The sequence below is a fragment of the Ovis canadensis genome, chromosome 13 (assembly GCF_042477335.2).
Source record: "Ovis canadensis isolate MfBH-ARS-UI-01 breed Bighorn chromosome 13, ARS-UI_OviCan_v2, whole genome shotgun sequence".
In the NCBI taxonomy this organism is placed as follows: Eukaryota; Metazoa; Chordata; class Mammalia; order Artiodactyla; family Bovidae; genus Ovis; species Ovis canadensis.
The window spans coordinates 68,602,832-68,613,819 of NC_091257.1; the positions used below are offsets into that span (position 1 = coordinate 68,602,832).

The following is a 10,988-nucleotide window of genomic DNA, read 5'->3' on the forward strand; positions in this document are numbered from 1 at the left end:
GAGCCACCAAAGAAGTTGTCAGGAACTTAAAAACCATTAGGGTGACCACAACTTATCCCATGACAGGATAAGGGGATTTTGGAATGGGCCAGTCTATTAGAAGATCTGTTACTAGCAAGAAAACTTCTGTGCAATGTCAGGCGCATATTGGCTCAAGCAAACACTGAGCCCACTTCCCTTGGCCATTGCCTTCCAGGTAGGACTACAAGGCAGATTCCTCAGCCTGTCTTCCCTGCTGCTTTCACTTTTCCTTCCTCATTCCAAATTTAGCCTAGAGTGGTTTCTGAGTCATCGCAAAGAGTGTCTTCCACATTTCAGGAAATCACCATACCCCAAGTCACACTGGTCTGCGAACCTCTTTTGTCCTTTCCTGCCCTACCCACCAGATGCATTTTCACACTGTTTGTGCCGAGGCGTGTGCCTAGTCTAGTTTGTGCCACTCTGTCGTATGCTCAGGCAGCACCTCTCGCTGTTGGGATTGTTGGCCATTTGTGCCATTAGATGTACAGTGTCTCAGTTGCACATAGAGGGTATATTGGGACAGTTGGGACGTCTTCTGTGGCCAGTGAACTCTCGGTACCCCCATCCTAAGAATGGGCTTAGGTACATCTCAAGAACCTCCCTCAGGCTCACCTCTAGGCTGTATTCCAGGAACTGGAAAAACTTTGACCCTGAAAGTCTTAAAAAGAAGAGACTCATAGTCTTTCGCAATGAAACTTGCAGTCGGTACGAATTGGGGAACCAAGAAAAATGCACTCTTAATTGCACAATAAATTACAGCACAATCCTCCAACTTGATCTCTTTCGTCATTCCTTATGCTTAAACCCTATGACACTCAGTCAGAATCCAAATCTGAGGGACTCGTGATGCATGTATCTTTCTATTGCCACCCTATCCCCTCAACCCTCCTTCTTTCTTCCTCTCTGTCATCCCTTTGGCCCAGGACTTTTTCCTATAATCAAAAGCCTGAAAACACTCTCCTAAACATTCTAAAGAATCTCCTTCTAACTCCCCTATCTCTCAGGGAGGTAGACGGATAGAAAATGGGGAGGAAAACAAGCTTCCCCAACTTTTGCAAGTTCCCTTATTCCTTCAGAGTCTTCTGATCAGACTAAGACCTCAGTTCCCGCAAGGGACAATCTCTGCTGGGACAACTTCTTATCAGTCGGTCTGTCCTTGTCATCAAAGCCTATTTGAGCACTATTTGGTCTATATTTTAGCTATGGAACTATGAATATAAAAAAGGGAGATGAATTGTTTGACACTGGATGGCCATGACGCTCTTTAGACTCAGGAGAAAACTGGTTAAAATGAAATCCTTCTAAAATTGCAAAACCTGTTCTTTTTGCATGTGCAGTTAGAAGAAGCTGACTTGTTAAATTCAGCTTTCTTGACTAGGAAATAGCCTGAAATTGACTCATCGTATCCTTAAGAGACATAACCCACTCTGCCTGAGACTTCAGCCTTGGGCAAATTGGTAGAACTTCAAGCCAAGAAACAAAAAAACAAAGGGACACTTTAAATCTCAAGTGGAAAACTATGTGATATCTGTCTATCTGGATTTATGTATGTCTCAGTGCGTGTCTTTGTCTTTGGATACTATTGCTAAGGTTAATTTGTAGACAATCTCTAATTTAATTGACCTAAAGAAAAGTAAACACTTGCAAATCAAACAATTCTAAATTCAAGAGAAATTAAACTAAATGAATTTCAGGTTCACATGAACTGGGAAATAATCAGTATTAAATTAACCTGGTATTAATGCTTGTCTGTTAATCTAATTAATATAGACATGTCTTAAGGTTCATCAACATTGAGTAATACTTTTATTGTGCTTAGGTTTATTGTAGACTAAATATGATCTTATTATCTCTGTTACAAATTTGTCAGCAAAGGAAGTCACTCAGTGTGAAGCAACTTTTAAAGAAAGAAAATGTAAATGAGATAAGAACTTTGGGTGATTTTTGTTTACCAATCTACAGAGTGCTGGCATAAAGGACAGTTCACGTTTGCTTAAGCAAAGTAAGATGTATGTTTTTAATAAAGAGATATAAGAAATGGAGTTACATTTTATTAAGGGAAAAGGAAGTAAGTCTCATGGGTGGCTGTTTCTGAATGGACAAAGTGATGCATACAGAAAGTGAAAAAAAAAGCTTGTGGAATGTGGACCCTGAGAAAAGTTTTCTAAGACATTGAACTGCCTTTGAAAATTTTAATTGCAAATAACTACTATTTCACTGTGAACATAAGCTTGTAACAGACTGGAATTTGGTTTTCTCTCTTTGTTAAGAGAAAAAAAATTTTCTTGGAATGCAGCTTTTGATAACAGACTATGTGAATTTCTTTGCCTTTAAGTGATTTCTGTTTGTTTTTTAAAATCTTTCGTTAGTTTGGTAAAATAAATATCATTTCATAATGATCTATGAATACTGTGGCACAGATAAAACTCATTCTGCTTCTACAAACGTTAACCCCTCTTTGTCAGTCTTTTGCTATCCTGATGTCCTTGAAACATGGCCACAGTCTGTTCCTTAATCAGGGAATTTAGAATCAATAAAAAATGGCTGTGATTAAATAGTCAGGGCTATAGGAAATCCAAGAAAGTTGTTTGGCTTTTCCTAGCTCCCTGACAAACTTCATTTTTTTATTTGATGAAATAAAGCCTTTCCTGACTTCAGGATGTCACAAAAGAAACCATGTTAATAACTATTTGTGATACATCAGCAGAGTGAAGGCATTTTTGCCTTTAAGCCATTAAGTTATTCTTTAGAGCTGACACCCGTGGGGGAGTTTATTCTGTGTCCTGCTGGGTGGAAAAACCACAGGCTTAGGCTGCAGATAGATCCAGATTCAAATCTTGTCTCCAAGTTACTGTGTGGCCCTGGGAAACTTACCTAAGCTCTCTGAGCCTCAGTTTTCTTAACTACTGAGTGTAAGAAGTGACAACTATCATGCAGAATTCTGAGGCTTTGCTGAGGTATGTTACTGAGTCCAAGTTCATACCACTCACTGAATGTTGTTCAGTCACTAAGTTGTGTCTGACTCTTTTGTGACCCCATGGACTGCAGCCTACCCAGGCTCCTCTGTCCTCCACTACCTCCCAGAGTTATCTCAAGTTCATATCTATTGAGTTGGTGATGCTATCCAACCATCTCATTTCTCATCCTTCCCTGTCTGCACAGCAAGCCAATAAATTGAGAGATGAGTGTTGGGGCAAGGGACAGCAACTGTATTCAGAAAGCCAGCCAGATTGAAGAGAGGGCAGACTCCTGTCCCAAAGAACTATCTTGTCTGAATTAGAATTCAGGCTTCTTTTATACTCAGAGGGGAGGGAGTAAAGTTGAAAATTTCCTGGTTCCAGTCACCTCCTGTGTGTGTGTGTGTTAGGTGCTCAGTTGTATCCGACTCTTTGCAACCCCGTGGACTATAGCCTGCCAGGCTCCTCTGTCCGTGGAGTTCTCCATGCAAGAATACTGCAGTGGGTAGCCATTTGGGCTGTGTTAATTTCTTCCTTCCTGCAGTTATTCACAGGTAGGCCTGGTCAAGAAGTTTCCTGTGAGTTAAACAAAGGTATTTTAGCTTAATGCTCATTCCTTTGGAGGCAGGGTTCCCAGAGATGTGCCATTATACATAATTTAAGCTTATAGACCACATCCCTTTAATGATTACCTTGTAATAGAACACAAAGATTCTTCCTGTTCTAGGTATTACACTTCAAGCTTCCAGTCCAGTGCCCCCAGCTTTCCTTTCACCTTTCCCTCTTTTCTTTAAGGTCATCAGCTCTTGCTGAATTCCTAGTCTTTTGCTCTGTTATTGTCTAGTAACAGGAAATGTATGTTACAAAAGCATCTCCTTCCTATGCTCCCCAGGGGCCTTGGAAAATATGGTCAGGCAGACAAGTTCTGAGTTTTCTCCTGCTGAATAAGAGTCTGCCTTTGTTCCACTGGTCCTTTATTAATTTCAACAATTTCTATCGAATGTCTATTCTGGACCAGGCTCTTTACCAGACTCTGGGCTACAGTGGGAACAGGGCACCCAGGTTGATTCTTGGAGGTGTGTCAGCTAGGGTTCCTGTTCACTGAGCTGGGTATCTTCCATTTGCCCTCCAGATCCATCTTTATCTCTCTGTTCTGAAAGGCTGACCACATCACAGGCTCCCTTGCTGTCTGGCATCTTGTTGGACTCAGCCACTGGCCCACTGGGGAGACCTCAGAAACAGAGAGTTGAGTGAGGTTGGAGGTTTTGATTCTTTTGGACTGCCTCCCATCCCCGAGAAAGCCACAGATCCTTCTAAATCATCTTTCTCTAATTTCTGCAGTTTTAACCGTTTGAGGCACATTGCCTCTTGGGTTTAGGGTCTTGAGTTACTGCACCATCCCTTGTGCCTTCCTCACATCTACACTTTTGAATAAAACCTTTTCAAGTACTCCTACTGATATTTGGGTTCAGTTCAGTCGCTCAGTCGTGTCTGTCTCTTTGCGACCCCATGAATCACAGCACGCCAGGCCTCCCTGTCCATCACCAACTCCCAGAGTTCACTCAGACTCACGTCCATCGAGTCAGTGATGCCATCCAGCCAACTCATCCTCTGTCGTCCCCTTCTCCTCCTGCCCCCAATCCCTCCCAGCAACAGAGTCTTTTCCAATGAATCAACTCTTCACATGAGGTGGCCAAAGTACTAGAGTTTCAGCTTCAGCATCGTTCCCTCCAAAGAAATCCCAGGGCTGATCTCCTTCAGAATGGACTGGTTGGATCTCCTTGCAGTCCAAGGGACTCTCAAGAGTCTTCTCCAACACCACAGTTCAAAAGCATCAATTCTTTGGTGCTAAGTCATCTTGATTTGAGAAGTGCCTCTGTTTTCTGCTGGAGTCTGACTCGGTTGCAAATAACAAACATCCACACTGGCTCTGATGTACATTAAGAAAGGAGAATTGCCCACATTCAAAACATTCATTGCATTTCTATTCTGTATGAAATTCATGGTGGTGTCTATTGAGGGTTTAATTGTAGTTAAAGGTTTCTCCATGTTGTATACATTGAAAAGAATTTTTTCCAGTACAAAATCTCGATATACCATGAGGTGTACAACTTTTTTTTGAAAAAGTTTTTCCACAGTGATTACATTCATAAGGTTTCTGCCCTGTATGAATGCTATGACGCTCATGAAATGTGACTTCTGGCTCTAGGCTTCTCACTTTGATGGTGTTCACATGACTTCTCATTCTGGTATGGATCCTTGTTCGGTTAAGAGGTGAGCTGTCATTGATTCCTCCCCAACCCCAGATTCATTACTTTCAGAGCAGATGTCTTCACAGGGAATTCCAAGGTGTTTGATGAAGTTTGAATTTTGACTGGAAGCTCTCACTCAGGGGTTATATTCAGGGTTTTAATCCAACATGAATGAACCAGGACAGAACCATCTTTCATCAAGCAAATGACTTCATCCACGTATAATTTGCCTCGTGATCTGCCACATCTAGATCATGATTCAAATTCACTCTAAGTGCTTCACATTGATGGGGGATTTATTTTTTGGAGAAGTAAGTATGGAGGTTGAACCAACAGGTGTATGTGTGTGTGCTCTGTCACTTCAGTCGTGTCTGACTCTTTGCAACCCAGTGGACTGTAACCTTCCAGGCTTCTCAGTCTATGGGATTCTCCAGGCAAGAGTACTGGAATGGATTACCATGCCCTTCTTCAGGGGATCTTCCTGGCCCAGGAATCGAACCTGCGTCTCTTGCATTGCAGGCAGATTCTTCACTGACTGGGCCACCAGGGAAGCCCTCACACCAACATGTTTTCCAACATCCTCACCTTGGTCTGGATTTTCCTGTAAGAGAACATCTCCAGGGTGGAAAGCTCACCTGTTCTATTGTCAGTTTGTCAGGTCATCATCTTTTCAGAAAAAGTCATAGGCTGTTCTTTATGAGTCTTTCAGTGTTATGAAGGAATAGACACAGCTTCACAACTGTTTTACCCTAAGGTGGGCTCCTTAATTTTGCCATAAGGTGAGCTCTTTATATTACAGAAATCTCACATACAAATCTTTTCCCTCTCAGGTTCTGGGAGGGAACCTGCCACTTAGCACCTACCTCGCATTTCTCCCTCCTTGGTCCATAGCTTTCCTCCTTGTTTCAACTTACAGATCACATCTGGTTTGCTGTCTTTTTGTTTGTTTGTTTTTTGGATGAGCCACTTGACTTGCAGGATGTTAGTTCCCCCGACCAGGGATCGAAACTGTGCCCCCTGCAAGGAGTTCAAACCACTGGATCACCAGGAAAGTCCTTGGTTTGCTATCTTGGTGCTCAGTGGAGAGTAGGGTCTGTAAGTCCCCAGCATCGTGTCCCAGTGGTCAGCCATCTATGCAGTCCCTGCTGCCCCAGGTAAAATTCATGGCCACTTCTGTAAATGTTGCCAATGCCTTCTATTTGGTCCTTGCAAAGTCTTCTTGGGAAAAATCAGAGAAGGTGGATTATTTTGCAATTTACTTATTTTTGCTTATCTTCTAGTTCTTTGTGTGTTAGTTCACATTTCTTATTAATGGCTATGGGCATTTCATAGCATTGATATGTCATTATTTATTCAAGCACTTGCTTGTGGCATCTCAATCACTTCATAATTAAAAAACAATCATTTTATAATAAAAATAAGCTGTTAAGGATTTAAAAGTTTAAGCCATTTCAAAAGGAAAAGCTAGAATTTGTTTAAAAAAAGAAAATTACCAATCCTCAAAGTCTAAAACGTTTAAGAGTAGATTTTGATAAGATGGGCATACCTCTTAAATGAAAAAAATCCAAACTTCTTTTTCTGAAAAGAAAAAGACCAAAGTCTGTCTGAGTGTACATTTCTACTGGATAATAATTAACTAATTATTATAAACTTAACTAATGAAATTAAATGGGACAAGACATGATTGTTGATGTCTGGGGGAAAAAAATTCAGGTAATTATACATTCTCCACCCAAACAAAAGGTCAGGCTGTCCTACACTGTGAAGCCATCACATGGGCCATTAGCTTAACATTAAGCCAGAGAAGTCCTGCCTTCAGTGTTTTGATCCATTTCAAAAGCTACTCTGAGCTCCTGGCACCTTCTTCTGCCACATCCTGTACACACTATGCAGGGAATGGACCCCAGGAGCGTACAAACCAATGGAGCAAGTGAGCCCTTTATGAGTAAAGATGCTAAATCTGAAACACATGGTCCTTTTATCACTTGGAATCTGCAGCTTCTGCCTCTTGTCAGGTGCCCGAAAAGCTGCCAGAAGCAAAACTTGCCAACTGAAAGCGTTCTTAGAGATGGGTTTAAGTGAAACTGGTCCTCCATCCCTGACACCAGTAAAAGTGTAGGTGCTCCAATGTCTTCTAGGGGTGGTTTAGACTCTTGCTCATCCAGGTAGCTGGGTCGTTGAGCAGTGCACCTGGGACAGTGTGCATCACATCTCATTTACACGTCTGTTCTTTTTGAGGGTTTCCCTTTTTCAACAACTTTGTTGTTGTTTAGTCACTAAGTCGTATCTGACTCTCTGCAACCCCACTGCCTGTAGCTCACCAGGCTTCTCTGTCCATGGAATTTCCCAGGCAAGAATACTGGAGTGGATTGCCATTTCCTTCTCCAGGGGATCTTCCCCACCCAGGGACTGAACCCACATCTCTTGCATTGGCAGGCAGATTCTTTACTGCTGAGCCACCAGGGAAACCAGTTTTAACAATTTTATCTAGATAAAATTTACATACCATAAAACTCACCCATTCTAAGTGGGTCACTGAGTTTCAGTCATTTTCCTGAGCTGTGCAATGAGCTGTTTTTACTTTTAACAGATACGTGGGTTTTTTCCCCACACCAATCAGTTCTAGAAACCACTTACTAGAAACCAATCAGTTCAGTCGCTTAGTCGGGTCGGACTCTTTGCGACTCCATGGACTGCAGCACCCCAGGCCTCCCTGTCCATCACCAACTCCCGGAGCTTACTCAAAGTCACGTCCATTGAGTCGGTGATGCCATCCAACCATTTCATCCTCTGTCGTCCCCTTCCCTTTCTGCCTTCAGTCTTTCCCAGCATCAGGGTCTTTTCAAATGAGTCAGTTCTTCACATCAGCTGGCCAAAGTATTGGAGTTTCAGCTTCAGCATCAGTCCTTCCAATGAATATTCAGGACTGATTTCCTTTAGGATGGACTGGTTAGATGTCCTTGCAGTCCAAGGGACTCTCAAGAGTCTTCCCAAGCACCGCAGTTCAAAAGCATCAATCCTTCCGCGCTCAGCGCCAATAGGATGTCCTGCAAATCAATTCAATTTGTAGTTTGGCGCCTGGCGCCACCCGCTGGGCCGCCGCAGACCTACCCCTGCTCCCAGCGCCGCGCCAGCCTGGTCTGCCCCGCCCCCTCGCACCCTCCCGCCCGCCCCGGGGCCTCCCCCCGCCTCCTCCAGCCTGCCCTTGAGCCCCAGCGGGGCCTGCCTGCCTGCCTCCTGTGCAGGCGGCGGCGCGCTGCAGCCGCCCGGATGCCGGAGCCAGGCCCCAGATTGAACGGCTTCTCGCTGGGCTAGCTGTGCTGGCTCTTCTGCTGCCAGCCCTGCCCGAGCCCCATCGCCGCCAAGCTGGCCTGCCTGCCGCCCGAGCCCACCTACACTGTGCTGGCGCCGGAGCAGCGCGGCCCCGGCGCGCCCGCTCCGGACTCGGCCGCTTCCACTCCTCCACCTCCGCCACGGCCGCAGCCCGGGAAGAGGGGAGCGGGGCCCGGCGCATGCAGCCTGCACCTGAGCAAGCGCTCCGACTGCTCGCAGCGCTAGCTGGAAGCGGTCGAGTTCTTCTCGTGCACCGCCGGGAACAACCGGCTAAGCTGCATGTTCGTGCGCTGCGCGCCCTCCAGCCGCTACACGCTGCTCTTCTCGCACGGCAACGCGGTGGACCTGGGCCAGATGTGCAACTTTGACATCGGTCTGGGCTCGTGCATCAGCTGCAACATCTACTCCTACGATCTACTCCAGCTACGGAGAGAGCTCCGTCAAGCCCTCCCAAGAAGAACCTCTATGCCGACATCGACGCCGCGTGGCAGGTGCTGCGCACCTGGAAAGATCTGCATCATTGAAATGCACAAAACTTAGCTGTCTGCCTCCCAGCAACATCTTCTTGCTGTCTGTATCAGCCTGTGATGAGCTAGCTGCAGACACTAGCTTTTCCTGGTGTGCTCTGGTATCGTACCATCATTGGAGCATGGATTGCCACAAACGGCCTAAGTCCTGAGAACATCATCTTGTATGGCCAGAGAGTTGGGACAGCCCCCCAATTATCCATTGATCTCTATGTACAACCAAAAGTATAAAAAGCTTTTCCAGACGATAAAGGAGGAGCCAGTCACTGGAAAGACTGGTTTCCCACGTGTGGTCTTTTCTTCTTTTCTGGCTGGATTCCCATCTGGGGCGTGGAGGCTCACCATGTCTACTTACTTGCCCTGGCTTCTAAGACCCATGCGAGAGGGAGCCCAAGGTGGGACACCCTCTGCTATTCAAGCAGGCACAGGTGGCCTAATGCAGATGGTGCAAACCTCTTGTCTCGAGGTTTTATTAGCTCTCTGCATAAACCAAGTTATTTAGTCTCTTTTCTCCACTAAATTTTCCTACTACACTATTCTTTCCTAATCTCTCTTTATATTTCTAAATAAGTAAGTTTTTCCTCGCCTACTCCATCCACCCTTTGAATTCCCTGGATCCACCGGGGCTGGACCCCAGCAAGTTGTCACCTGTACTTCTCACTGACAAGCTATACTTTGGCACTTCCTGCAACATCCCCCTCCTCAGGTGTGATAACTCACAGAAGGATTCAGAGAACACAGGAAAATACTTACTATGACTGGTTTATGGTAAAGGGTGCAACTCAGGAGCAATCACGTGGGCATAGGGGCAAGGTATGCAGGAGGGGTGCTGAGTTCCCAACCTCTCTCTAGGCATGTCACTCTCTCAACACCTTGGTGTTTTCACCAGTCTGGAAGCTCCCTGAGCCTTGACGTTTGGGGTTTTATGGAGCATCCATTACCTAGTTCTGATTGAGTGAATCAATAGCCAGTACTAATTAACTCACTGTTAGCTCCTCTGTCCTCTCTGGAGGTCAGCACAGCCCTCTAGTCGTGCTTACTAGCCTCCTCCCTAAAGCCATCTGGGGGCCCCCAACATGAGTCATTTGGCTACTAGCCTCCTTCCTGAAGCCATCTAGACCACTCATCACCCCAGAGACTCCAAGGATTTTAGGAATCATGTCCCAGGAACCAGGGACAATGACCAAATAGTGATTTCTTGTATCATATCCAATAACACCACAATCCAGTGTTAGGGTATTGCTGTCACCCCAGTGAGATCTCTTGTGTCTTTTACAGTTAATCCTCATCCCTAGCTCCAGCTCCAGGTAACCATGGATCTACTTTCCATCTCTACGAATTTGCCACTTCTAGACATTTTTGTATTAATGGAGTAATACAAAGTCTCATCTTTTGTGTCTGGCTTCTTTCACTTGGTGTACTATTTTTGAGGTCGTCCACATTGTAAATGTAGTTCATCCCTTTTTATGGCTAATATTTCATTGTATGAATGTGCCACATTTTTTGTTTATCCCTCTATCAGTTGATGGACTTTTGGGTTTTTCCACTTTTTGTTGTTGTTCAGTCACCCAGTCAATGTCCAACTCTTTGTGACCATATGGACTGCAGCAAGCCAGGCCTCTCTGTCCCTCACCATCTCCCAGAGTTTGCCCAAGTTCATGTCCTTGCATCGGTGATGCCATTCAGCCACCTCTTCCTCTGATGCCCTCTTCTCCTGCCCTTGATCTTTCCCAGCACCAGGGACTTATCCAATGAATCAGCTGTTCAAATCATATGATCAAAATACTGGAGTTTCAGGTTCAGCATCAGTCCTTCCAGAGAGTATTCATGGTCGACTGAATCCAGAGACTGACTGGTTTGATCTCTCCTTGCTCTCCAAGGGACTCTCCAGCACCAGT

At 45.0% G+C, this 10,988-nt stretch overlaps 1 pseudogene; it reads left to right on the top strand.

Moving 5' to 3' along the window:
* The first annotated feature begins 8,500 nt into the window (after nucleotides 1–8,500).
* On the top strand, nucleotides 8,501–9,321 carry LOC138417260 (alpha/beta hydrolase domain-containing protein 17C-like; annotated as a pseudogene).
* The last annotated feature ends 1,667 nt before the right edge of the window (nucleotides 9,322–10,988 follow it).